Source organism: Pleurodeles waltl, chromosome 11, assembly GCF_031143425.1.
Source record: "Pleurodeles waltl isolate 20211129_DDA chromosome 11, aPleWal1.hap1.20221129, whole genome shotgun sequence".
NCBI lineage: Eukaryota > Metazoa > Chordata > Amphibia > Caudata > Salamandridae > Pleurodeles > Pleurodeles waltl.
In genome coordinates this window covers 101,174,896-101,199,807 of record NC_090450.1, presented here as the reverse complement: position 1 = coordinate 101,199,807, position 24,912 = coordinate 101,174,896, and positions in this window count along the sequence as shown.

The following is a 24,912-nucleotide window of genomic DNA, read 5'->3' as shown; positions in this document are numbered from 1 at the left end:
GGGTGTTTAGGGTTTGGAAGGAATGTTTAAATGGCAAGTCAACATGTCATTTTAAAACTGCAGTCAGGCTGCAATGGCAGGCCCCGGACATGTTTTATAGTACTGCTTAAGGGGGTGGCCCAAACTGTGCTGCAGGCCCACTAGTAGCATTTAACATATACACCCTGGGCACATGTAGTGCCACTTTACTAGGAACTTACTTATAAATTAAATATGCCAGTTGGGTATAAGCCAATTCCACAATGTTTTAAAGAGAGAACACAAACAATTTAGCACTGGTTAGCAAGAGGAGTGGTAAAAAGTTTGTGGGAAGACCACCCTAAAGCTGGCAGGGCTAACACATAGGGCCTGATTACGACCTCAGCAGAGGGGATGACTCCGTCCCAAATGTGACGGATATCCCACCCGCCGAATTACGGGTCCATTATATCCTATGGAACTCGTAATTACAATGGGCAGGATATCCGTCACATTTGGGACGGAGCAATCCCCTCCATCGAAGTCATAATCAGGCCGATAGTTTTATCTGAAAAGTGAACATAAGATGGAGGATGAAATACTGCCCATAGACAAAACACAAGCGTAGCACATTCCCATCTTCATCCTCCTTTCATCCTCTCATGTCTTCAGAATGTGTTTTACTGGAATACACAGGGCTTCCAACCAGACAAGAGTCCTATGAAATATAACTGTAGTCATGTAGTAACCTGTCATCAGGGTGGGCTGTGGGAGGCTGACTATGCCTGCTCTATCCAACATCATCTCAGAAGAGGGAAGCCCTGTCGCAATATGACTTTGGATTGACAAACATTGAGGAAGAGCTTGTATTCATATGCATTGGGTTGCTACCCTACTCCCCTTCTTAACCTTGAGATTGATGATGACAACAAAACCCATTATAGAGGTTGAACTGGAACCATGACTCCAATGAAGCACATTTGTTGATATGGTTTATGCAGTAACATTTTATCATGGTATTTGTTTTAACAAACATATTTAATCACCACGCAAAGAATAACATTTTTAGAACCAGGTAAAATCATGCTCAATAGATATCTTGGCATTTAGAAGAGTTGCTTCCATCTGTCTATCTGTCTATCTATCTATCTATCTATCTATCTATCTATCTATCTATCTATCTATCTATCTATCTATCTCTCTCTCTATCTGTTGGAAATGGCCCATTTTGCTGGGTTTCCCCTGTCCTTTTGCCTCTGATCTCTCGTTTTTGATCCTGTGCTGAATTTCATTTTTGCTGGCTTTAGGACTCTGGCACTTTACTGCTGCTGACCAGTGCTAACGTGCAAGTGCTCTCTGTCTTGATGGTATTGGTGGTTGTTTTATCCATAATTGGCATATTTGATTTACTAGTAAGCCCCTAATAGCATGCACCATGTGTGTCCAGGGCTACTAATGGGCCTGCAGCAATCATTGTGCCACCCATATGAGTAGCCCTATAAACATGTTTCAGACATGCCACTGCAGTGTCTCTGTATACAGTTTAAACTGACAGTTCGACCCAACCCTTCCCTTTTACTACATATAAGTCACCCCTAAGGTAAGACCAAAGCAGCCCTATGGGAAGGGTGCAGTGCATATAAAATGTAGGACATGTACTGGTGTGTTTACAAATCCTGAAAGTGAAATACTGCTAAATTCATTTTTTACTATTGCACAATCCTATCTCTCCCATAGGTTAACATAGAGATTGCCTTAAAATATCTTTCAAGTGTAATTTCCCATTGGGAGCAGATAGATATATGGAGTTTGGGGAATCTGAATTCACACTTTAAAAATACATCTTTTGGTGCAATTGTTTTTTAAATTGCAAGCTTGAAAATGCCACTTGTAATAAGTGAGTATTTTCTTCCTTGACAATTCTGTGCCTCTGCCTGTCTGTGGAAAACATGTCTGGGTCAGGATGACAGTTGGGCTGTTTGTGAATTCACTCTAGTCAGTCACACAAAGGGAGCTGAGGTGTGCCCTACATAACCTGGTGGCTCTTCCTGGGCTAGAGCGATGGGAGCAGCTGACACATGCACCTGAATAGGACTGTGCCTATCCTTTCACAAAGCAGTCTCCAACTCCATGGTGTTTGTTTGGGGCCAGGGCAGGAAAGGCAGGGTCGTGTGCACTACAAAGACTTTCCTTCGAAGTTTACCAACGTCAAAGGCAAAAATGAGCATAAGTATTGGACCTCTGAAATCCCAACTTTAGAATCCTCCTGGCCTGAGGACATTCTGCCAGGAAGACGACCTAGATGCTGTAGGAGGGACTGCCACACCGCCTGTTGCTTGCTGTGCTGGCCTGCTGCTTGCTGCTTCTGTCCTGGGAGTGAAAAGAATGGACATTGCTTTCTACATCCTGCTTCCAAAGGTTCTCCAAGGGCTTGGGCTGAGCTTGCTTCCTGTTAGGAGTCTCTGGGACAGGAAAGACTTTATCGGCTAGTGTTAGAAATGGGGTCTTTGGTTGACAGTCAGGTTACCCCCTGTTCAAGCAAGGACCCTCACTCTAGTCAGGGTAAAAATAGAATCACCCTCAGCTAACCCCTGCTTACCCCCTTGGTAGCTTGGCAAAGCAGTAGGCTTAACTTCAGAGTGCTAGGTGTAAAGTATTTGCACCAACAAACACAGTAACCTAATGAAAACACTACAAAATGACACAACACCAGTTTAGAAAAATAGGAAATATTTATCTAAACAAAACAAGACCAAAACGACAAAAATCTGACATACGCAAGTCAAGTTATTAATTTTTAAAGATTACTCAAAAATAGCGCTTCGAAACACAAAATGCTTTGATGAGGTGTTAACATGGCGTCGTGACGGAGTCGTTCCCAACAATCCGACACCAGCGGCGCCGGACACGGAGTCGCGTAGACCCCCAGGTACAGTGCGTTTGGTGAAGAGTGAAAACAAGCCGATGCGCGAAGTCAAAACGTTGAATCCGCGCCCTACGAGCGGCGTCAGTCACAACCATGTAGTCGCGGACTTCGGCGGGGCTGCAGCGATGTCGGGCCTGCGAAGGTCGTCGCGTTCCAGCGAAGATCATGGAGTCGGTTGCAGGCGGTGTCACCGGATTCAGCAGCGGCGTCGGTCCGGAGTAGTCCGAAGTCGATTTCCTTGAATTTTTACCAGCTTTTCCTTTCAAGGGCCCAGGGACTGGATAGGGCACCACTTGTCAGAGCAGGAGTCTCTCCAGAGACTCCAGGTGCTGGTAGAGAGAAGTCTTTGCTGTCCCTGAGACTTCAAACAACAGGAGGCAAGCTCTAAATCAAGCCCTTGGGATTTCTTCACAAGATGGAAGGCACACAAAGTTCATTCTTTGCCCTCTTACTCTGACAGAAGAAGCAACTGCAGGATAGCTCCACAAAGCACAGACACAGGCAGGGCAGCTCTTCTTCCTCAGCTCTTCAGCTCTTCTCCAGGCAGAGGTTCCTCTTGTTTCCAGAAGTGTTCTAAAGCCTGTGGTTTTGGGTGCCCTTCTTATACCCAATTTCTCCTTTGAAGTAGGCCTACTTCAAAGTAAAGCCTCTTTTGAATGTGAAATCCTGCCTTGCCCAGGCCAGGCCCCAGACACTCACCAGGGGATCGGAGACTGCATTGTGTGAGGACAGGCACAGCCCTTTCAGTTGCAAGTGACCACTCCTCCCTTCCCTCCTAGCACAGATGGCTCATCAGGAAATGCAGACTACACCCCAGCTCCCTTTGTGTCACTGTCTAGTGTGAGGTTCAACCAGCCCAACTGTCAAACTGACCCAGACAGGGAATCCAGAAACAGGCAGAGTCACAGAAATGGTATAAGCAAGAAAATGCTCACTTTCTAAAAGTGGCATTTTCAAACACACAATCTTAAAATCAACTTTACTAAAAGATGTATTTTTAAATTGTGAGCTCAGAGACACCAAACTCCACATGTCCATCCGCTCCCAAAGGGAATCTACACTTTAATCAGATTTAAAAGTAGCCCCCATGTTAACCTATGGGAGGGACGGGCCTTGAAACAGTGAAACATTAATTTAGCAATATTTCACTGTCAGGACATATACAACACATTACTATATGTCCTACCTTAACCATACACTGCACCTTGCCATTGGGGCTACCTAGGGCCTACCTCTTACATGTAAGCAAAGGGAAGGTTTAGGCCTGGTAAGTGGGTAAACTTGTCAAGTCGAATTTACAGTTAAAACTGCACACACAGACACTGCAGTGGCAGGTCTGAGACATGATTACAGAGCTACTTATATGGGTAGCACAACCAGTGCTGCAGGCCCACTAGTAGCATTTGATTTACAGGCCATGGCACCTCTAGTGCACTTTACCAGGGACTTACTAGTAAATCAAATATGCCAATCATGGATGAACCAATTACATACACATTTTGTAAAGGAGCACTTGCACTTTAGCACCGTTTAGCAGTGGTAAAGTATCCAGAGTAACAAAAACACCAAATCAGAGTCCAGCACACATCAACAACCTGGGGAACAGAGGCAAAATGTTAAGGGAGACCACACCAAGGATGAAAAAGTCTAACAGCTAGCACCTGGGCTCTCTTGCTGAGAGTTCTGCTCACCAAGTGATGCCAAATCCAGTTTCTGGGCCCTTGGGAGTGAATTCTAATGAAACCAATAAAAAAACAAGTACATCGACTCCAGAAGGACTTTGGAACTGGTACTGCTGTCCATCTCTGTGCTTCTGCCTGCACTGGAGCCATGGTCTGTGCTCAGTGCAACAACTGTAACAGACTCCGCAGGCCCGACATCACTGCAGTGCCTCTGAAGTCCCACCACAGCATGAGTTCCATGTGCCTTGTCACCGACATCCGCGACACCTGACTCTGACTCCGTCGCAGCACCTGTGGCCTTATGGTGTGATTGCGAAACTGCAAAGTCAACGCCTCATGTCTTGACCTGTTGGATTCATTGACCCCACTAGATTGTAAGGAACCAATGCCTCACCACCAATGCCGCATCACCTCCCTTGCAAACATAAGGAACCAATGCCTCACCTCCCTTCCTCGCAGTAAGGAACTGACGCCTCCCCTCCCCACTAGCAGTAAGGAACCAACACTTCACCGGCTCTAGCGGTATCTCACCTCCCTGACTCCGTGCAACGTCTTTGTTTCCTCATAGTTTTCAAAGGTACTGTGCCTGGGGTCCTTGCAACTCCATGACCGGCCTGCACTTCCTTGCAAGTGGCATTGGACTGTTGGGAATGACTCCATTATGATGTTGTGCTGGCCCTAGTTGGCGCTATTTCAAAGTGCTTTACTGAGATTTAATCTTCAAAAATTCATATCTTTGCTTGAGTATGTTCGATTTGTGTCTTGTTTTATTCAGATACATTTTGGCTATTGTTCTAAACTGGTGTGGAGTACTTGTGTGTGTGTACAAATACTTTATACATTGATTCTGAGAGAAGCCTGACTGCTCGTACCAAGCTACCAAGGGGGTGCGCAAGGGTTATCTTAGCTGCGTGACTCCCTTACCCTGACTAGAGTGAGGGTCTCTACTTGGACAGGGAGCAACAACTGTTTTATTGTTGTTCCTATGTGTATATATATATATATATATATATATATATATATATATATATATATATATATATATATATATATATATACATATATATATATATATATATGTTAGAGGACGGTTCTGACCATCAGATCTGCCCTGATTTTTCGCTTTTTGACCACCTGGTTTTTGACTTTTTACTGTGAGGGAGCCTTCTATGAGGGGGCTCACTCACAGTAAACACATGGTATAATGGACTGTGCCTGTTTACCGCCGGTGTGGTGGTGCTAAGGAAAGGCTGCTGTGACGCAGCAAGGGCACGAGGCCCCAGGCAGTTACATGTGATCATGTGTGCACATGGATGTGCACCCATGTGAGGGCTTTGGGGTGAAGATTCCTGGTGTGCGCAGCCCAAGAACTGCGCTTATGTAAGCCTGGTGCAGGAGGAACTATGCAGAGTGGGTGGTGACCTGGAGTAGGTCTCATGAGAGGGGTGTACACATGTGAGGGAGAGTCAGTGTGCTTACTGTCTTTTCATATAGGGACACTCAGTTAAATGCCAATGTCAGTGTGCTTAAGGTGTTTGCATTGTGGGGATACTCCATTAAATGTCAATGGGAAAGGATGGCCTGCGGTGAACTCCAGTTCTCTGGGGTCCACTGAGACCAGAGTCACACCAAAGTGCACTGTAACCTGTAAGAAAAGAATGATGCAGTAAGTTACAAGAGCATAGTTGTACAACTTATGGGTCATCCATGGATGTCATCTTTCTCTGACTCAGCTCAGGATTAGGGCCAATTACTGCTCTGTCCAGTTGCTTGAGCAGGGCCTTGCATCAATCAGCCAGCTGTCATTCTGTGCCAGAGGCAGGCTGGAGAGGCCCTGCGAGGAATATCAGTGAGGAGGGGCTGAAACTTTCAGAACACATGTGGCAACTAACTCCTGGATGATGCCATTTTGAGCTATCCCAGAACACTGTGCAAAAAGGAGGGGACAGGAGCAAGGAAGTGATGTGGCACATCTGGATAGGCCAGAGGTGCAGACCTGATGAACACTTCCACCCCCACTTAAAAGGTCCTGCACATGGGAGAGCTCTCTCTCTTCGCTGTGCTTCACTGCTGGACACTGGGACTGCAGACGGGCGTCATGGACAACTGGAAGGAGGAACCCCCTGACTGCCGCAGTGGCAGGGACTCTGCCCCTGAAGGACTCTAGGCCAGCGAGGCGAATGCCAGGGCCAGGCCCCCTTACCCAGAGGACTAGTGGGGGAAGGACTGGGCTAGTGCAAGCAGAGCACACTGCCCAGAAGGAAAAGAGGGCACCCAGAGAAAAGGCTGGTGCAGGGAGTCAGTGGGACTGGCTCCCTATGATCTGGAACACTTCGAGGCCAGGGGGCCTAAGGAGGGTGTGCCTGGTGGCAAGGGCTTATCACCAGGAGTGAAAATGACACCAGGATGATGGAAATAGGCCCTTGGGGGCCCGAGATATTCAGGGAAGAAGGATTGTGATCTTTGACCTTTTGAGAAGCAGCGATGAAGCGCGTGGGGCTCCATCGCTGATCCAGACTGTGCCCCGGGTTGTGGCAGGGCCCAGGGGCTGCCCCAGGAGGAAGAGGAGTGAGGGGAGTGCTGTTGCACTCCCCCTCCGGAAGAGGAAGGGGCCTCGGATCCCATCCAAGGGCCTGTAAAGCCTGGCCTGTTTTGATCTGATGGGGGGGTGCCATCGCGCAACCCCCCCTGCCCCAGTGGGTAGGGACCTGGACCCCATCCCGGGGCCTCCCACGGCCGAAGAACAGTAGGGGAGCGCCATCACGCTCCCCGTGAAAATTGTGAGGAGGGGCCTCGGACCCCATCCCGGAGCCCCAGGAAGAAGGAGGAGTCGGGGGATGCCGTCGCGCACCCCTGCAAGATGGCCACCGGCGGTGGAGGGGCCGGCCGAAGAAGAAGTCGGGGAGTGTGAGAATCGACCTAAGGGGCCCCAGTCTGCATCCTGGGGCCCCAGCCGAAGTCAAATCGGGGTCACCATCGCGCCCCCCCAAGAAAATCCCCAGCGGGCCCCGGACCCCACCCGGGCCTCCAAAAGGGAAGATGGTGTCAGGGAGTGCCGTTGCGCTCCCCGTGGAGGGGCCCTGGACCACATCTGGGGCCCCAAGTGGTAGAGGACATCAGGGAGCACTGTCACTCTCCCCGTGGAGGTGTGAAGGGGCCCCAGACCCCATCCCGGGGCCCCACAGCTGTCATAGAGGAAGGGGGGGTGCTGTTGCACTCCCCCAGGTGGCCCATCTGGCCGCAAGCCTGCATGCTTACAGAGAAGGCCGGCTCCTGCGGCAGCACACGGTGGTGCTGGCCGTGTGGGGAGCCGGCAGGGGCAGCCAGGGGTAGGCTCCCTGCGCTGCCCTCCTTTGAGGGAGCACTTACCTCGTGTGGGGGTGTCCGGATGGGACCGGGCACCCCCCAGGATCGAGCATCAGTTTTGGCAGCACCGCGGCTCTCCCCCGCACAGCGGGAGAACCGCTCATTTCATATGCAGCTGCCCCAGCATGCTTTGCGGGGCATGAGCAGGGGTTTAGTCCCCTTAACCAGCTTGTGGTGGTCCCAGGGAGATGGGGCCACCAACAAATCCATGCCCATGGACAGGGGGAGCTGCAGGAGCCACGCAGCCTCTCCCCAATGCAGTTTGTGTCCCCAACCTAGGTAGGGTGGGACAAAAGAATGATAACCTCCCAAGGGTGCTACATATTGTTAGAACACAAGCTTATGTGGACTTTTGTTCTGTCTTCTGCCTACTAGAGGTGTAGTTCAGTATTACCCAATGTATTCAACTGTTATTTGATGGTCTACTAAGAGTAATTTGAAGGTAATCCCAATGGTTAAATTGCTGAAATATGGTTCGATATCTTCCCTGTTGATGCTAATTTGAATAATGAGACTGACAGCCACTTCTTGGCAAGATAGATGTACTTAACTGCAGATGTAGGTGTGTTCATTCCACATTACTGTCAAATGTTCAAATGTTGCAGGGGGACACCGGGGATTGTTTTGCCATGTGGGTTGTTGGATTATATCCTTCCTTTGGAGGAGACATGAGAGATTACACAACGTCCTCCCAGAGTGATTCCATCACTTTGTGTATATTTGTAGATTGTTGCATAGTATTGAGTATTGTGTGTGTCTGAGTAATAAATGTACTTTTACTTTATCAAAAGAAAAGCACAGACAGGACAATCATTTATTGAGAGTCATGCTCGTGTGCTCGTGAATGGGGATTATTAGCCCACACCACCTCCCGTGAGTAAGCCTTGGACTGCTCTGCAACGCTACCCTATGAGAGTCAAGCGCTACAATGGGGTGTTTGGTTCCCAGTGGCGGTCGCGTGCGGACCCATTAATTGTGCAGGCCACACAACTAATGACCCACCTTTCAACAATATATATATATATAATGCAAACAGCAGACTGCTCAACCAAACTCATGGGAACCTTAATCACTCAAGCCAAGAGACGCATGGAGGAACAAATCATTAAAATTGAACAACTTACAAAAGAATTAGAAAAGATGCCTAACCAACATGAAATTTCTAATCAGCTAGCGAAAATGGAAGAACGGATCAAATACAAGGAAGAAGAAATTAAATCACGTAAAGCACATAAATTCAACAGAGACAAGATGGACTATGAGCATGGAAGAATCTATACATTTGCTCGAAAGTATGATACTGCAAGAACCAAAGATATGTCCAAGAGTGGGGCTGATTGTGCTGTACAACAGATATCTGCAGATGACAGTTCAGAAATAGAGTCCTCTGCTGACGAGATACCACGTAATAAGCTGGATTTTCAGGGGGAAATGCGCCTCATGCAAATGGTCACGCCACCTCCTGGGCAAAATCGCAGGCGTGGCCGAGGAAGCGGAAGACGAGGCGGGGCAAGAAGAAGAAGCAACCAACAATCAAATTAGAACTTAATCCCGGATCAGTCAATGAATTGAATCACTTGAGCACTGTGGTGAATATTTCTCACAGTACCTTGACAAACAATCAGCTTTGTATACTTGATTTAGGATTAAGCTTTTGCCCTAACATTCAATGGGACTATGTTAACACCCGTATTGAACTGTACAAATTTGTTCGTAAACTACGTCTCATCAAGCATTTCTCAAACAAAGATATACATCGAATGGCAGACAACGTCAACCAGAGGGCTGGACTCTCTGGATTCAATATTGCTGATAGCTCAGAATTGATAGCTATCAATGAGTTAGATCATGACAGCAATGAAGCTAGATGCTCCATACACGATGATACAAACAAGAGTACAGATACGCTTAACCAGATGGGATTTATAACTAACCTTCATGATAAAAGTAATCTAAAATTGTTGAGCAGATTCAATCCCCCACTACCCAGTGGCAATTTGATAGACATATTTCATGAGCTAGTGATTAATGACATCGACAAATTTCGTAGTAAGGGCTCTTTGACGACATCGAGAAAGACGAGATCTAACTTTACGCAACAAGATTGGCAGGATCTAAATACACTGAGGTCGAACTCTTCTATTGTCATTAAGCCCTCAGATAAGGGTGGCAACATTGTTGTCATGGACACAACTGATTACACTAAGGAAGCGTATCGGCAATTGATGAACAGAGAGCACTACGAGAAATTAAAGATCAACCCCTTACCCCAATACCAAGGGACATATCATGATATGCTAACTGAATGGTATACTAAGCAATTGATGGATTATGATGAGTTTATGTATTTGAAAATTGACCATCCCAAAATTCCATGTATTTATTTCCTACCTAAAATTCATAAGAACAAAACCCATCCTCCAGGTAGACCAATAGTCAGTATGAATCAATCATTACTCGAGAACACCTCACGATATTTGGACCTGTTCTTATGTACCTTTGTCACAGAACTACCTTCATACCTTCGTGACACCAATGATTTTTTGGCCAAGATACATGACATCCCATGGCATAAAGACTACTTGCTGGTCACCATGGATGTAGCATCTCTATATACATCCATTAAACATCAATATGGATTACAGGCCTGTAGGTACTTTCTACAAACACGATCCATTGAATTCCTGGAGCATACTAATATGCTCCTATCGATGCTACAATTTTGCCTTACACATAATCTGTTCCTTTTTGATAATGAAAGCTTTTTACAAAAACAAGGGACAGCTACGGGGGCATCCTTTGCTCCCACCTATGCCAATTTATATATGGGCTGGTGGGAGAAGGAGGTGGCATGGTCAGAAAGCAATAACATCTATATGGATAGAGTGATACTGTGGGTGCGATATATCGATGATTTGTTTATTATTTGGGACGGCACAGAACAACTGTTGTTGGAATACATAAATGTACTAAATAACAACCAATTTAACATCTATCTAGATGCTATCTTCAGTAGAGATACTATCTCCTTTTTAGATGTCCAACTAAAAGTAGAAAAAATCATCTTGAGACAACTATATATCGAAAGCCCACGGCCTGTAATTCCATATTACATGCTAACAGTGGGCATCCTCATGCACTTAAATGGAGCATACCATACAGCCAGCTACTGCGGGCTCGCAGAATATGCTCTAATGAGAACCAATATGACTTGGAATCTAAGGCAATGGTGGACAGGTTTCTAAGTAGAGGTTATCCTCCAAAAATTTTAAGTGATGCACTATACAGAGTAAGGAATAAAAGTAGAGATGAGTTACTTTTTAATAACACAGTGACCAGCAATGATTCCCAATACTCAGCACCTAGAATATTCTTTCAGTACAACCAACAACATGACTCACTAAGAACTATACTCCAAAAAAACTGGCACGTTTTACAGAACGATCCCATTATCAATGACCACATAGAAACTCATCCGTCCATAACATTTCGCAAAGCACGTTCCTTGGGAGATTATCTAACTAGAAGCTATTTTTCAGCAAAAACCAACACATCTTGGTTGAGCCAAAAAAGTTTGGGATTTTGGAAATGTGGCCATTGTAAGGCCTGTAAGTACGCTCAAAATACATACAAATACCAAACGTTTGATGGTCGTCAGTGCGAGATCAAAGATCGAATCACATGTGACACTGAATTTGTGATTTATGTCATTGAATGTGGATGTCATAAAAAATACATTGGAAGTACCATTCACAAGTTAAAAGTCAGGTTCTTACAACACTTCAGAGCCATAAAAAATCAAGATAAAACCTATCCTTTGGCCAAACATTTCTGGGAGGCACATAAAGGAGAGTGTAGTACCTTATCCTTTTATGGTATCAAACATATTAAAAACAATCCCAGAGCTGGCAACAGAACGCTTGAGCTCAGACAAATGGAATCCAAAATGATTTTACTATTGGGCTCCGAATCCCCTTTGGGGCACAATCTTGATGCTGAGCTCTATGTCCATCTTAGATGATAATATACCGTTTACTGCTTTTATTCTCACTTTAGAAAGAGACTCTCTATGCTTTCTAACTCTAAAAATAGTAGTGCTAATTTAGCAGTACTTTATTTACATTCTCCTTTTGGAAGATGGGTGAGAAGATCATAATTAACTCATATGAACATGCCATGACAGAATTTGTAAAGTTGATATGACTGAGTAATTTTCCTTATTCTGAGTTCACACTATAGTTTGATGAAATTTAGGTGTAATTAGGTCTTATGAATGATTATGTAGATCTGTACTGTGCTATTGATGATGATTGTTTAATTTCACTTCCCTGTAACTTGGCAAATGCAGAATATGTAATATTACATGTAGAGATACATATATATATATGGAATATGATATGGGACCAAGAAATCAATAGAACTGGTTGTTTTATTTGGAGTTTTGTAACACTTTGATGCACTTTATATGCTCTTTTGCACTTATTATTAGTATAGATTTTTAGCACTTTGCACCTTATGCTGAGGCCTTACTTGAATACAACCTATCTACATGTGTCTATAGAATTACCTGCTATACAGATAAGGATAGAGATGAATCAAATTTAATTATATAGGCATTAGGTATATACTCAAGCACTACAATATAGTCAAATAGAATTTTAATACAGGATTTTAATTAGTTATTAACAAATTATATTTATATACAACGAATGACAATCTAAATATTTAAAAATATGATACTATAGTTCCTTCGTTTATATTTATATTGTTACTTTTCCTGTTATTTGAGTAATGTCTTTATATGACCAAACACTATGAATTATTGGAAGCTATTGCCTTTTTTCTATTATATTTGATATTTATGACTTTTTAATTCTAATTTTTTCTGAAAGTATTGGCATTAATGTAGGTTCATTCTTTTATCTAGTGTTGTATTTAAATAACGATCATTGCATGCTTCAAAATGGCCGCCGATTTTTTTGTATACTACAATGTTATGGAAATAAATGAAGGACTTAAAATGTGTATGTAAATGATGTTGGCTGAGCAGCCAAACTGTCCAGTAGAAGGCGTTTTGCCGAAACGCGTTGACAGACATCACACTCAGGACTCTGTGTTACCTGTATAAGAAAATAAATTTATGAACTAAATACGAGCGCATTGGATTTAATCGATTTCGAGATTTGGGAGATACTTGATGGGATCGGTGCAGCCGTCAGATGGCTATCAGTCCATCTGTTGAAGAAATATATATATATATATATATATATATATACAGGGAGTGCAGAATTATTAGGCAAATGAGTATTTTGACCACATCATCCTCTTTATGCATGTTGTCTTACTCCAAGCTGTATAGGCTCGAAAGCCTACTACCAATTAAGCATATTAGGTGATGTGCATCTCTGTGATGAGAAGGGGTGTGGTCTAATGACATCAACACCCTATATCAGGTGTGCATAATTATTAGGCAACTTCCTTTCCTTTGGCAAAATGGGTCAAAAGAAGGACTTGACAGGCTCAGAAAAGTCACAAATAGTGAGATATCTTGCAGAGGGATGCAGCACTCTTAAAATTGCAAAGCTTCTGAAGCGTGATCATCGAACAATCAAGCGTTTTATTCAAAATAGTCAACAGGGTCGCAAGAAGCGTGTGGAAAAACCAAGGCGCAAAATAACTGCCCATGAACTGAGAAAAGTCAAGCGTGCAGCTGCCACGATGCCACTTGCCACCAGTTTGGCCATATTTCAGAGCTGCAACATCACTGGAGTGCCCAAAAGCACAAGGTGTGCAATACTCAGAGACATGGCCAAGGTAAGAAAGGCTGAAAGACGACCACCACTGAACAAGACACACAAGCTGAAACGTCAAGACTGGGCCAAGAAATATCTCAAGACTGATTTTTCTAAGGTTTTATGGACTGATGAAATGAGAGTGAGTCTTGATGGGCCAGATGGATGGGCCCGTGGCTGGATTGGTAAAGGGCAGAGAGCTCCAGTCCGACTCAGACGCCAGCAAGGTGGAGGTGGAGTACTGGTTTGGGCTGGTATCATCAAAGATGAGCTTGTGGGGCCTTTTCGGGTTGAGGATGGAGTCAAGCTCAACTCCCAGTCCTACTGCCAGTTCCTGGAAGACACCTTCTTCAAGCAGTGGTACAGGAAGAAGTCAGCATCCTTCAAGAAAAACATGATTTTCATGCAGGACAATGCTCCATCACACGCGTCCAAGTACTCCACAGCGTGGCTGGCAAGAAAGGGTATAAAAGAAGGAAATCTAATGACATGGCCTCCTTGTTCACCTGATCTGAACCCCATTGAGAACCTGTGGTCCATCATCAAATGTGAGATTTACAAGGAGGGAAAACAGTACACCTCTCTGAACAGTGTCTGGGAGGCTGTGGTTGCTGCTGCACGCAATGTTGATGGTGAACAGATCAAAACACTGACAGAATCCATGGATGGCAGGCTTTTGAGTGTCCTTGCAAAGAAATGTGGCTATATTGGTCACTGATTTGTTTTTGTTTTGTTTTTGAATGTCAGAAATGTATATTTGTGAATGTTGAGATGTTATATTGGTTTCACTGGTAATAATAAATAATTGAAATGGGTATATATTTTTTTTGTTAAGTTGCCTAATAATTATGCACAGTAATAGTCACCTGCACACACAGATATCCCCCTAACATAGCTAAAACTAAAAACAAACTAAAAACTACTTCCAAAAATATTCAGCTTTGATATTAATGAGTTTTTTGGGTTCATTGAGAACATGGTTGTTGTTCAATAATAAAATTAATCCTCAAAAATACAACTTGCCTAATAATTCTGCACCCCCTGTATATGTAGATAGATAGAGATATATAGATAGATATATAAATCTATACTAGCATATTTATGTTACATATATATTTATGCCAAGGGTGTAAAAATACATTTGGCCTGCTAAAAGTGGGTTATTGATTGGAGTGGATGTGAGTCTAGCACAGGGAATAAGACTAAACATTTGACATTGGTAAACACAGTTTCAAAAATTTAAACTTGAGCTCAATTTCCCTGGTAGTTATGGCCAGGACCACTGGAATTATGCTCTGGGGGAACAAATAATGTGACAGGGTTGACTAACTTATGCAGCAATGAAAGGCAAATTATGCGGTAGAATGTGTCACATTTTGTGATTACTTCATTATTTTGTCATTTTTACGCATTGTAACTGTAGGAAAGTCTTTCTTTTTGCCCTGAACACCCCTATTTTCTGACTGGTATGGATGGTTACTGGCTCTGAAAGTGCCCCTGGTAAGACACCCTAATGTAAGTCTCTAGTATATAACTGGCAGGGAGGTTTAGATACCCCAGTGGACTTAATGCACTTAAATGTCCACTGCAGTGGTGTCTAATGCCAATTTCAATCCAGACCTGCCTTGCAGGCTGGTTTTACAATAAAACTATATCCAAATTCGACTTTGGAATTAAAAGTACTTCCAAAGTCCAAAACTCCCTTTTTATAACTTATAAGTCACCCCTAAGGACTTCTCCAGGTGCCCCCAGGGTAGGGTGTTTTTTTGTAAAAGGCAGAGACAACATAAAATATGTTTTATATCTCCAGGTAGAGAAAACAGCCACATTTGTTTATCCTATTGAAGTGCTACTAGACCCATAGGCTAACATTAGACAACTTTATTAAACTTCAATAATGTCAATCTTCGTTTGGGAAACAGCCAGCAATTTACGTCAAATTATCAAAATAAGGGTTACAAAAACACCAACAACCTGCCAAGGTCAGATTTATTATAGCTGTTGTAGAACTTACTTTCCTGAAGTCACCTAAAGCAGCCGGATAGCAACCACTTTTGATTAATCAGACTTTTTGCTGCCTAAGCCAAGCAGCTCCCCGAGTAGGTGTGCAGAGGCCTGGGGCAGAAATAATACAGCCATTTTGTGGGAGGAGATCTGCTTCCTGGAGAAGCCAGAACAAAAAAAGGGGGATGGGGAGAAAAGCTGGACTTTAAATGCAGGAGACCAGAGGTGTCAGGACCCAGGCCAGCCGCCACTTCCTTAATCCCAGTCACATGGATGGGAGCCCCCCTCAATTAAATTAAGAGAGGGGCTGGAAGGAGAGGGGAGTTAATTGTTAGCCACACCTGTGGGATGGGTTAAACAGACACACAAACACTCCAAAGATAGAATTTTTCCATTTTGATTTTTAGAGAACAGTGCATTCTGGATCACAAATATGCAACACTTTACAGGAAGTGGTCATAGGAGAGGGAGACAACTTTATCCCTATTGGTTGGGGTGTCCCCCGTCTTGAGACCCCAGAATGGAGGATAAATATGGCAGAGCTGCAGAAGCCCCTCAGATCACTGTCTGGAACAATATGAGAAGAAGGAACATCTGGATGGACCCTTGGACTGCACCACAGAAAGCTTTCATGCATAAGGTCCAAACCTGCTGCACTCTCAATGCTCTTTTAAACCCACTTTCTTACAGTCACAATGTTTGGGCAAAAATGACTTTTTATTAGTACCAATTTAATACCGAAAAACAGAAATAAGTAAATGAAAAATAACCGGTCAACCTTTGCAATGGGCTTTCTACTTTTCCATACAGCGTGGACACTTGCAATGTTTTTAGTTCATTTTGATTGGCTTGAGCGGCAAAATCCCTTTGCTGAATCTGCAGATTATGCAGTGGACAAATAATTGTGTAACAAATGTGGCAAACCCATAATCATGCAGAAACACATGGGCCTCAGAATCGCAGAACTCCAGTGGCACGGGTTATGGCACAGAGCAGATTGGCTTAACTTAGGAAAATGTGTTAACCATTTAGCAGTAACCAAACAGTTAAAAAGCAAAAACACAAACCATTAAAAATAATCCCACAACAAATTTCTAGCAGTAGAAATAAAATGAATGAACAAAGTGACACCAAAATGTCAAAAATCCAATACGCGTAACCAGAGTTACGATTGTTTAAAATATGTAAGGCAAAAAACTGCAAGGAAAGAAAAAGCTCCACTCAGTACTCACTGTTCGCGGTTGACCAGAATCTATGCACGATTTCAGGCTGGCCGCGATGGCTTGGATACACCAAGCAGGTTCATCCCAGTCAAAGATTTTGGCCCTCATTACAACCCTGGCGGTCGGTGTTAAAGCGGCAGTGATACCGCCAACAGGCCGGCGGTAAAAAAAATGGAATAAAGACCACGGCGGAAAACGCCATCATAGATAGCCACTTTAACACTACCGCCGTGGTGGTCACAACCAACAGACAGGCGGAAGACAATGTACCGCCCACCCCATTACAACCCGCCAATCCGCCAGCTTTTCCGGGGCAGTACCAACGCCATCAAAAGCATGGCAGCAACAGTGTTTGGAGGGAAAACCACTCACCTCTCAACACTCAACGAAGAACCAGGACGCCATGGAGCCCGAGTTACAGGTCCTCCCCATGTTGGTGTACCTCCTCATACACCAGGAATATCAAAGGCGGCGGTGATGACCACGGTGAGTACTACACCTAGCACACAGGGCAGGGGGGAGGAAAAAGAGAGTAACACACACACGCAACACGCAACACGCAACACGCAACACCCCCACCCTCACCCACAACACCATACACACAAACACATGCAGCAACATTACATTTACACCCCATAACCCCCTGGAAGAACGCAAGGACAAAAGGAATTGTGTTAAACAGTGATATTTTAGAGATAGTCAGATATACCTAACGATTCAAAAAACAGTATTCACAAAAATATACAATATTTACATAAGGTCGTACTTTGTCCTTTGCAAATGTCCGTGGCCCACTGGGCCAAAAATCATGGTCCAAGCCCACACTTGACTCCCGTCTCAATACGGAGAGAACACTGCAGGGGCATCAGGTCAAAAAGACACAGGCACCTCAGGGGGATGGGGAAGGGGGGGGCACCTCAGCCGGAAGATGGAATAATGGCACTGCTCCTAGAAGGGGCTCCATGCCCACTGCGTGGTCCTGGGCTGTGCAAAGCCACAGTCTCTCAAGTCTCTCAAGTGGGTGGGTTGCCCACTGCTTGGTCCTGGGGAGTGTAAAGCCACAGTTTCTCAAGTGGGTGGTTTGCCCACTGCTTGATCCAGGCGAGTGCAAGGCCACAGTCTCTCTAAAGAGTGGTTTGCCCACTGCTTGGTCCTAGGGAGTGCAAAGCCACAGTCTCTCAAGTGGGTGGTTTGCCCACTGCTTGGTCCTATGGAGTGCAAAGCCACAGTCTCTCAAGTGGGTGGTTTGCCTACTGCTTGGTCCTGGGGAGTGCAAGGCCACAGTCTCTCAAGTGGGTGGTTTGCCCACTGCTTGGTCCTGGGGAGTGCAAGGCCACAGTCTCTCAAGTGGGTTGTTTGCCCACTGCTTGGTCCTGGGGAGTGCAAGGCCACAGTCTCTCAAGTGGGTGATTTGCCCAATGAATGGTCCTGGGGAGTGCAAGGCCACAGTCTCTCAAGTGGATGCCTGTCTTCACAGGTTCTGGAGGGGGCTTGATGCCCAGTCTTCTTCATCCTGCCAAGGATTGGGTGAGTGGATGTCTTTCTCCACAGGTTCTGGAGGGGGCATTGTGCCCAGTCTGCTTCATCCTGCCAAGGATTGGTTTCTGTTGTTAGTGGTCCTACTGTCAGTGGTGCAGGTGGCGGTGCTTGCAGCGGGGATGCTGGTGGTGCTGGCTGAGGTGCATTTGCCGGTGCTGCCAGTGCTGGCGGGAGGCACCAGCCCTTCTCCTGCAGCCTCTGACGGCTGGCCACTGGGGATGCTTCTGCTGACAGTAGTAATGGCAGCGGCGGTGCAGGTGGTGGTACAGGTGGCAGTGCTTGTGGCGGGGATGCTGGCAGTGCTGCCCGCGGTGCAGGTGACGGGGTTGTCGGTTCTGATGGTGGCCACCAAGCCCCCACCTGCAGGCTCCAACTCCTGAGGGGCCTTGCCTTGGCTTTTATGCCCCTTCTTCTCCTTGGCAGCTGCTGTTGGGACCTTGGCGTTAGCAGCTGCAGTTTTGGAGGAGGCCTTGCTGGGTGGGTCGTGCTCCTTGCTCTTGGTGCATGCTGTCCCCTTCTTCACCTTGGCAGGTGGCGGTATGGTATGGTCCTTTGCAGGGGTCGATGGCACACTGGCTGGTCTGACAAGTGCCCCCTTGAAGCCCCTGGGAGTTGCAGGTGCCACAGCGGACACCGACTTGGTGGCTGAGGTGCTGGCCTGAGTTCTGGACACCCTTCCCTGAGGGGAAGGACGGGGGTAGGGAACAGGTTAATGTGGGTGGGAAGATGGAGATGGTTTGGGAGTGGAGGAAGAGGGAGTGGTTGTAGGAGGTGTATTTCTGCTGAGTTTGGGTGAAGGTGCATGGGCTGGATGCTGTTGTGAGGTGGATGGCTGTTGGGTGGGTGGATGCTTGCGTTTGTGTACTTTGGGAGGAGGGGTCACAGACACACTGGGAGAAGACACAGGGGACGTGTGCATGGTTGTGGTGACTGCCAGTGAGGGGTGTGTAGTGGTGGGCGTGCTGGTGATGGAGGTAATGAATGAGGATGTAGTGCATGCAGGTGTGAGTGGAGACGATACTGGGAGGAAGGTGGACGGAGAGGAGGAGGGGGACACAGTGGAGGCAGTGGATGTTGGTGTGTCTGCATGGGGATGGTGCTTGTGTGAGATGAAGTACGATGCTTATGTTTGCCTGAGCCACATTTGTGTGTTGATTTGGGTGACTGCTGGTCTGAAGGTGTGCCTGGGAAAGGCTGGGGTTGAGGGGATTGGGTCAGCGTATAGAAAGTTGGAGGGGGAGGCTAGACAAAGGGACAAGGGCTGCCATCAGTGCTGAGGCCAGAGCCTGAAATGCTCTCTGTTGGGCTGCCATGCCAGAGTGAATGCCCTCCAGGTAGGCATTTGTTGGTTGCTATACCCTGGATGGCATTCAGTATGGTTGACTGCCCAACAGAGAGGGATCTCAGGAGGTCAATATCCTCCTCACTGAGGGCAGCAGGGCTGACTGGGGCAGGGCCTGAGGTGCCTGGGGCAAAGGAGATGCCCACCCTCCTGGGTGAGCGGGCATGGGAATCACGCTGAGGGGCTGCTGGGAGGGCGATGCTGGTTGGGGGTTGGCGGCTGTACCTGTTGTTGGGGTGGGCCCAGAGGTGTCCGCCACCGCCAGGGAGCTTCCATCGGAGGAGGAGTCACTGTCTGTGATCTCCTCTCCTGTCCCCGTCGTGGTGCTCCCCTCGCCCTCCGTCCCACCAGTGTCCTCACCCTCTGTGGATTTGGCATCATGGGCCATGTAGGATGCAGCTCCCTCCATCGCCGGTGCCTCTGCTCCTCTGCCAGATGATGCTAATGCACACAAGGACAGGGTGACAAAACAAAAAGGGGGGGAGACAGAGGATACACTGGGTCAAGGCCAGCAACACCACAACCGTTGGCATACACAACACACAGGGAGCAGCCCTATGCACTAAGCCATTCCCAAACATTTACTAAGACAGTCACAAGCCCATGGGGTTCAATGCCTAACGCCATGAGCTGCACATCTGAAACCCACAGGACCCTGCCCAGGAGTAGATGGCCCCCAACACTATTGGAGTAGGAGTGACACCGAGCCTGCCCATCAATGGACCTACCCTGTCATGTTTGCCCTGACCTAGGGGCACCCACAGCCCACATCCCCCACCCAGGTACCTCCTAACACGCGTAAATTCATGTTTCAGATTCTGTACTCACCCCCTTGTGGCTGCTGTGATGCCCTCAAGTGCCCATCCAACTCTGGATAGGCCACTGCCAGGATGCAAAACATTAGGGGGGTCATGGTGCGACAGGCACCCCTTCCTCGTTGGGAGGCCAGCCCCAGCTGGGCCTCCGCCGTCTTCTTTGCCCAGCGGCGCAAGTCCTACCACCCCTTGCGGCAGTGGGTGCTCCGCCTATCAAAGACCCCCAGGGTCCGCACCTCCTTGGCGATGGCACGCCAAATACCCTTTTTCTGGTGGGAGCTGACCTGCAGGGAAAAGACAGCAGAAAAGGGAATTATTCACCCATTCGGACCGTCATACTCATTGCCCACCAGATCCCACACATCCCCTGACGCACATACATTGACCACCTTACATGCTGGATCCCTCTGCCCCCCTACATGTGGCTTACACACACAGCACTACGTACATTCATGGCCCACGCATCATGCTCACAGTGTACTCACCTGTTTCTCTGGAGGACCATAGAGTAACATGGACTGGGGTAGGACCCCATCCACCATCTTCCCCAACTTCTCCACAGTGAAGGCAGGGGCCCTTTCCCAAACACATGAGCCATTGTCACTTCCACACACAGGTCACAGCAGCACTTGCATTGCAGGTCCTCTCCTGTTGAAGGCCAGGTAGCAAGTGAGTGATTAGATAGAAAATGATGGTGACGTCGCTGCGGTGCGTACCGTCACCGCCGGCGTACATCGCCATTGGCTCATGGAACCCATAGGGCCCAATGATAACCAATGCAAATTTGCGCGGCGGTCATCGATCGCCTACCATGACGGCGCACAACGCCATTGCAATTACCTCATTTCCACTTGTCCCTCAACACAGGTCAGGCAGCCACCATTTCAGGGGGGCACAGGACATGGCACCTAACTGCATCACAACAGACATTGGCACATCAATGGACTATTGAGTTCACATACTGTGGCCCTCATTCTGACCTTGGCGGGCGGCGGAGGCCGCCCGCCAAAGTCCCGCCGTCAGATTACCGTTCCGCGGTCGAAAGACCGCGGCGGTCATTCTGACTTTCCCGCTGGGCTGGCGGGCGGTCGCCTTCAGACCGCCCGCCAGCCCAGCGGGAAAGAGGCTTCCACGATGAAGCCGGCTCGGAATCGAGCCGGCGGAGTGGAAGCTGTGCGACGGGTGCAGTTGCACCCGTCGCGTATTTCACTGTCTGCGCAGCAGACAGTGAAATACATGTAGGGGCCCTCTTACGGGGGCCCCTGCAATGCCCATGCCAGTGGCATGGGCACTGCAGGGGCCCCCAGGGGCCCCGCGACCCCCCCTACCGCCATCCGGATCCCGGCGGTCCGACCGCCGGGATCTGGATGGCGGTAGGGGGGGTCGGAATCCCCGCGGCGGTGCAGCAAGCTGCGCCGCCGTGGAGGATTCAATGGGGTGGCGGTACACTGGCGGGAGCCCGCCAGTGGTGCCGGTCCGACCGCGGCTTTACCGCCGCGGTCGGAATCCCCATTGGAGCACCGCCGGCCTGTCGGCGGTGCTCCCGCGGTCCTCCGCCCTGGCGGTCTTTGACAGGGTCAGAATGAGGGCCTGTTTCTTTTAAGTCAACAATTCATCATTAGTGCAATATAAGTGTGAATATGACCCTGTTCTCTTCCATAGGCTTCAACCACTGAGGCAGATTATGAGATGGCGGCATCCTCCGGAGTACAGACCCCTGGTGGACCTAGCAACAAATGAGGACAGACACATTATCATTACCTACAGACTTGATCGTGCCACAATCCAAGAACTGTGTGCCCAGTTGGAGCCAGACCTGATGTCTGCTATCCACCAACCCACAGGTATCCCCCCCTCTGGTGCAGGTCCTGTCAGAGCTCCATTTCCTGGCAAGTGGTTCCTTCCAAACAACAGTGGCCATGGCATCAGGGATGTCTCAGCCAATGTTCTCTAACGTATTGACCAGAGTGTTGTCTGTCCTGCTGAAACACATGCACAGCTACATCGTGTTCCCCCAGGTGGAGGATTTGGCCACAGTGAAAGCTGACTTTTATGCCCTGGGACATATCCCCAACATCATTGGTGCCATTAATGGTACACATGTGGCATTTGTCCCCCCCACCGGAGAAATGAACAAGTTTACAGGAATATAAAAGGGTATTACTCAATGATTGTGCAGATGGTGTGTTTGGCGGACCAGTACATCTCCCATGTGAATGCCAAATATCCTGGCTCTGTGCACGACGCCTATATCTTGAGGAACAGCAGCATCCCATATGTGATGAGCCAACTCCAGCGGCACCGGTGTGGCTTATAGGTGAGCCAAAGGTCTCCACACAGTATGAGTAGGTGTTTGGGTATGGGGTTGTCCCTAAGGGTTAGTGTGTGTCTAGCAGTTGTCCCTCGATATTTGCAGGTGACTCTGGTTACCCCAACCTCTCATGGCTACTGACCCCTGTGAGGAATGCCAGTACAAGGGGCAGAGGAACGTTACAATGAGACACATGGGCATACAAGGAGGATTATAGAAAGAACCTTCGGCCTCCTGAAGGCCAGGTTCCGGTGCCTACATCAGACAGGTGGATCCCTGTACTACTCACGCAAGAAGGTGTGTCAGATCATCTTGGCATGTTGCAAGTTGCACAACCTGGCCTTTAGACGCCAGGTGCCTTTTCTACAGGAGGATGAGCCTGGAGATGGTCTTATGGCAGAGGTGGAGCCTGTGGACAGTGAGGAAGAGGAGGAAGAGGAAGAAGATGTTGACAACAGAACCAATATTATTTGGCAGCACTTCCAGTGACACACAGGTCAGACACTGTAACTTCACTTAACATTTCAGTTATCTGTTGGACATTGTACAAGGCAGCCTGTTTCCCTCTGTCTATGGCCACTGACTGTACCCTTTGCCATCTCCATTTTCAGATCTCTGGGCCCCACTCTGGCTCCTGCTATGTGTACTGCTCCCCACCAGAGGTCATCCTAAAATATATTTCACTGTACTTTCGATTTGCAATGCTTTGATAATGTTATACTAATACATATTTGAATCATATGACAGACTCCAGATTGGTATTTGTTCCAAGGGTGTTTATTTCGGTGCTCATAAGTGGAGGGGGGGGCAAGGGGCTGGGCGGATGGTGGAAGGAAGTTCAGGGTAGAGTCCAGTCTCTTGGTATCACAGGTGCATTGTCCAATGGAGCATAGGAAGGGGGGTAATGGCAGTTCAAGGTGGACAGGGTGACAGTGTGGGACAGAAGGGTGACAATCAGGAGAGTCTTATTTCCTGGCAGTGGTCTTGGCAATGTTCTCTGTCTTCTGCCTGGATCGCAGGGACCATTTGCGGGGTGGTTCTCCTTCTGCGGGGGTGGGGTGCTGGTGGCCTGTTGTTCCAGTGGTGGGGCCTCCTGTCCACTAGCGCCACTGGAGGTGTAAGGCTGTTCCTCAGTTTGGCTAGTGTCAGGTGCCCGTTGTCGTGCCACAGCCTCCCCCGTGGTCTTGTCCATGTCTGCCAGCACCCCTGCAATGATGACCAGGATGCTGTATTTTTTGTTAGGTCATCCCTGATCCCCAGGTACTGTCCCTCCTGCAGCCGCTGGGTCTCCTACAGCTTGGCCCGTATCTGGCCCATCATCTCCTGGGAATGGTGGTATGCTCCCAGGATGTTGGAGAGTGCCTCGTGGATAGTCGGTTCCCTGGGCCTGTCCTCCCCCCGTCGCACAGCAGTCCTCCCTGATTCCCTATTGTCCTGTGCCTCTGTCCCCTGAACCGTGTGCCCACTGCCATTGACCCCAGGTCCATGGACGTCCTGGGTTTGTGGGGGTGCCTGGAGTCCCTGTAGTGGTGGACACACTGCTGATTGACGTGTCCTGGGGACAGTGGCATGGGCCCACTGGGTGGGTGCTGTGCAGGTGTTTCCTGAGGGGGGAGGGTTTGTGGTGGGTTGGGGCTGTGCCTGGGTACCCAACTGTCCAGAGGTCCCAGATGGGCCAGGTTGGTCATCGAGATCCAGGCATGCACAGCTGCTGTCGTCACTGTGGGCCTCTTCTGTGGGGGGCCTGGATGTAGCTGGCACCTCCCCTCTGGTGACGTTGACTATGGATCCTGTGGGGATGCAAATGCAGTGTTAGTGTATCTGTGTGGGCCATATTGTGCATGGGTGTGTTTCCTCTATGATTTTGATTTCCCTGTCAGCTTGGCCTTGTGTGAGTGGTGATTTACCGGGCATGCTGTGGTGATGGGTGTCCATGCAGGTCTGTGATGGTGGT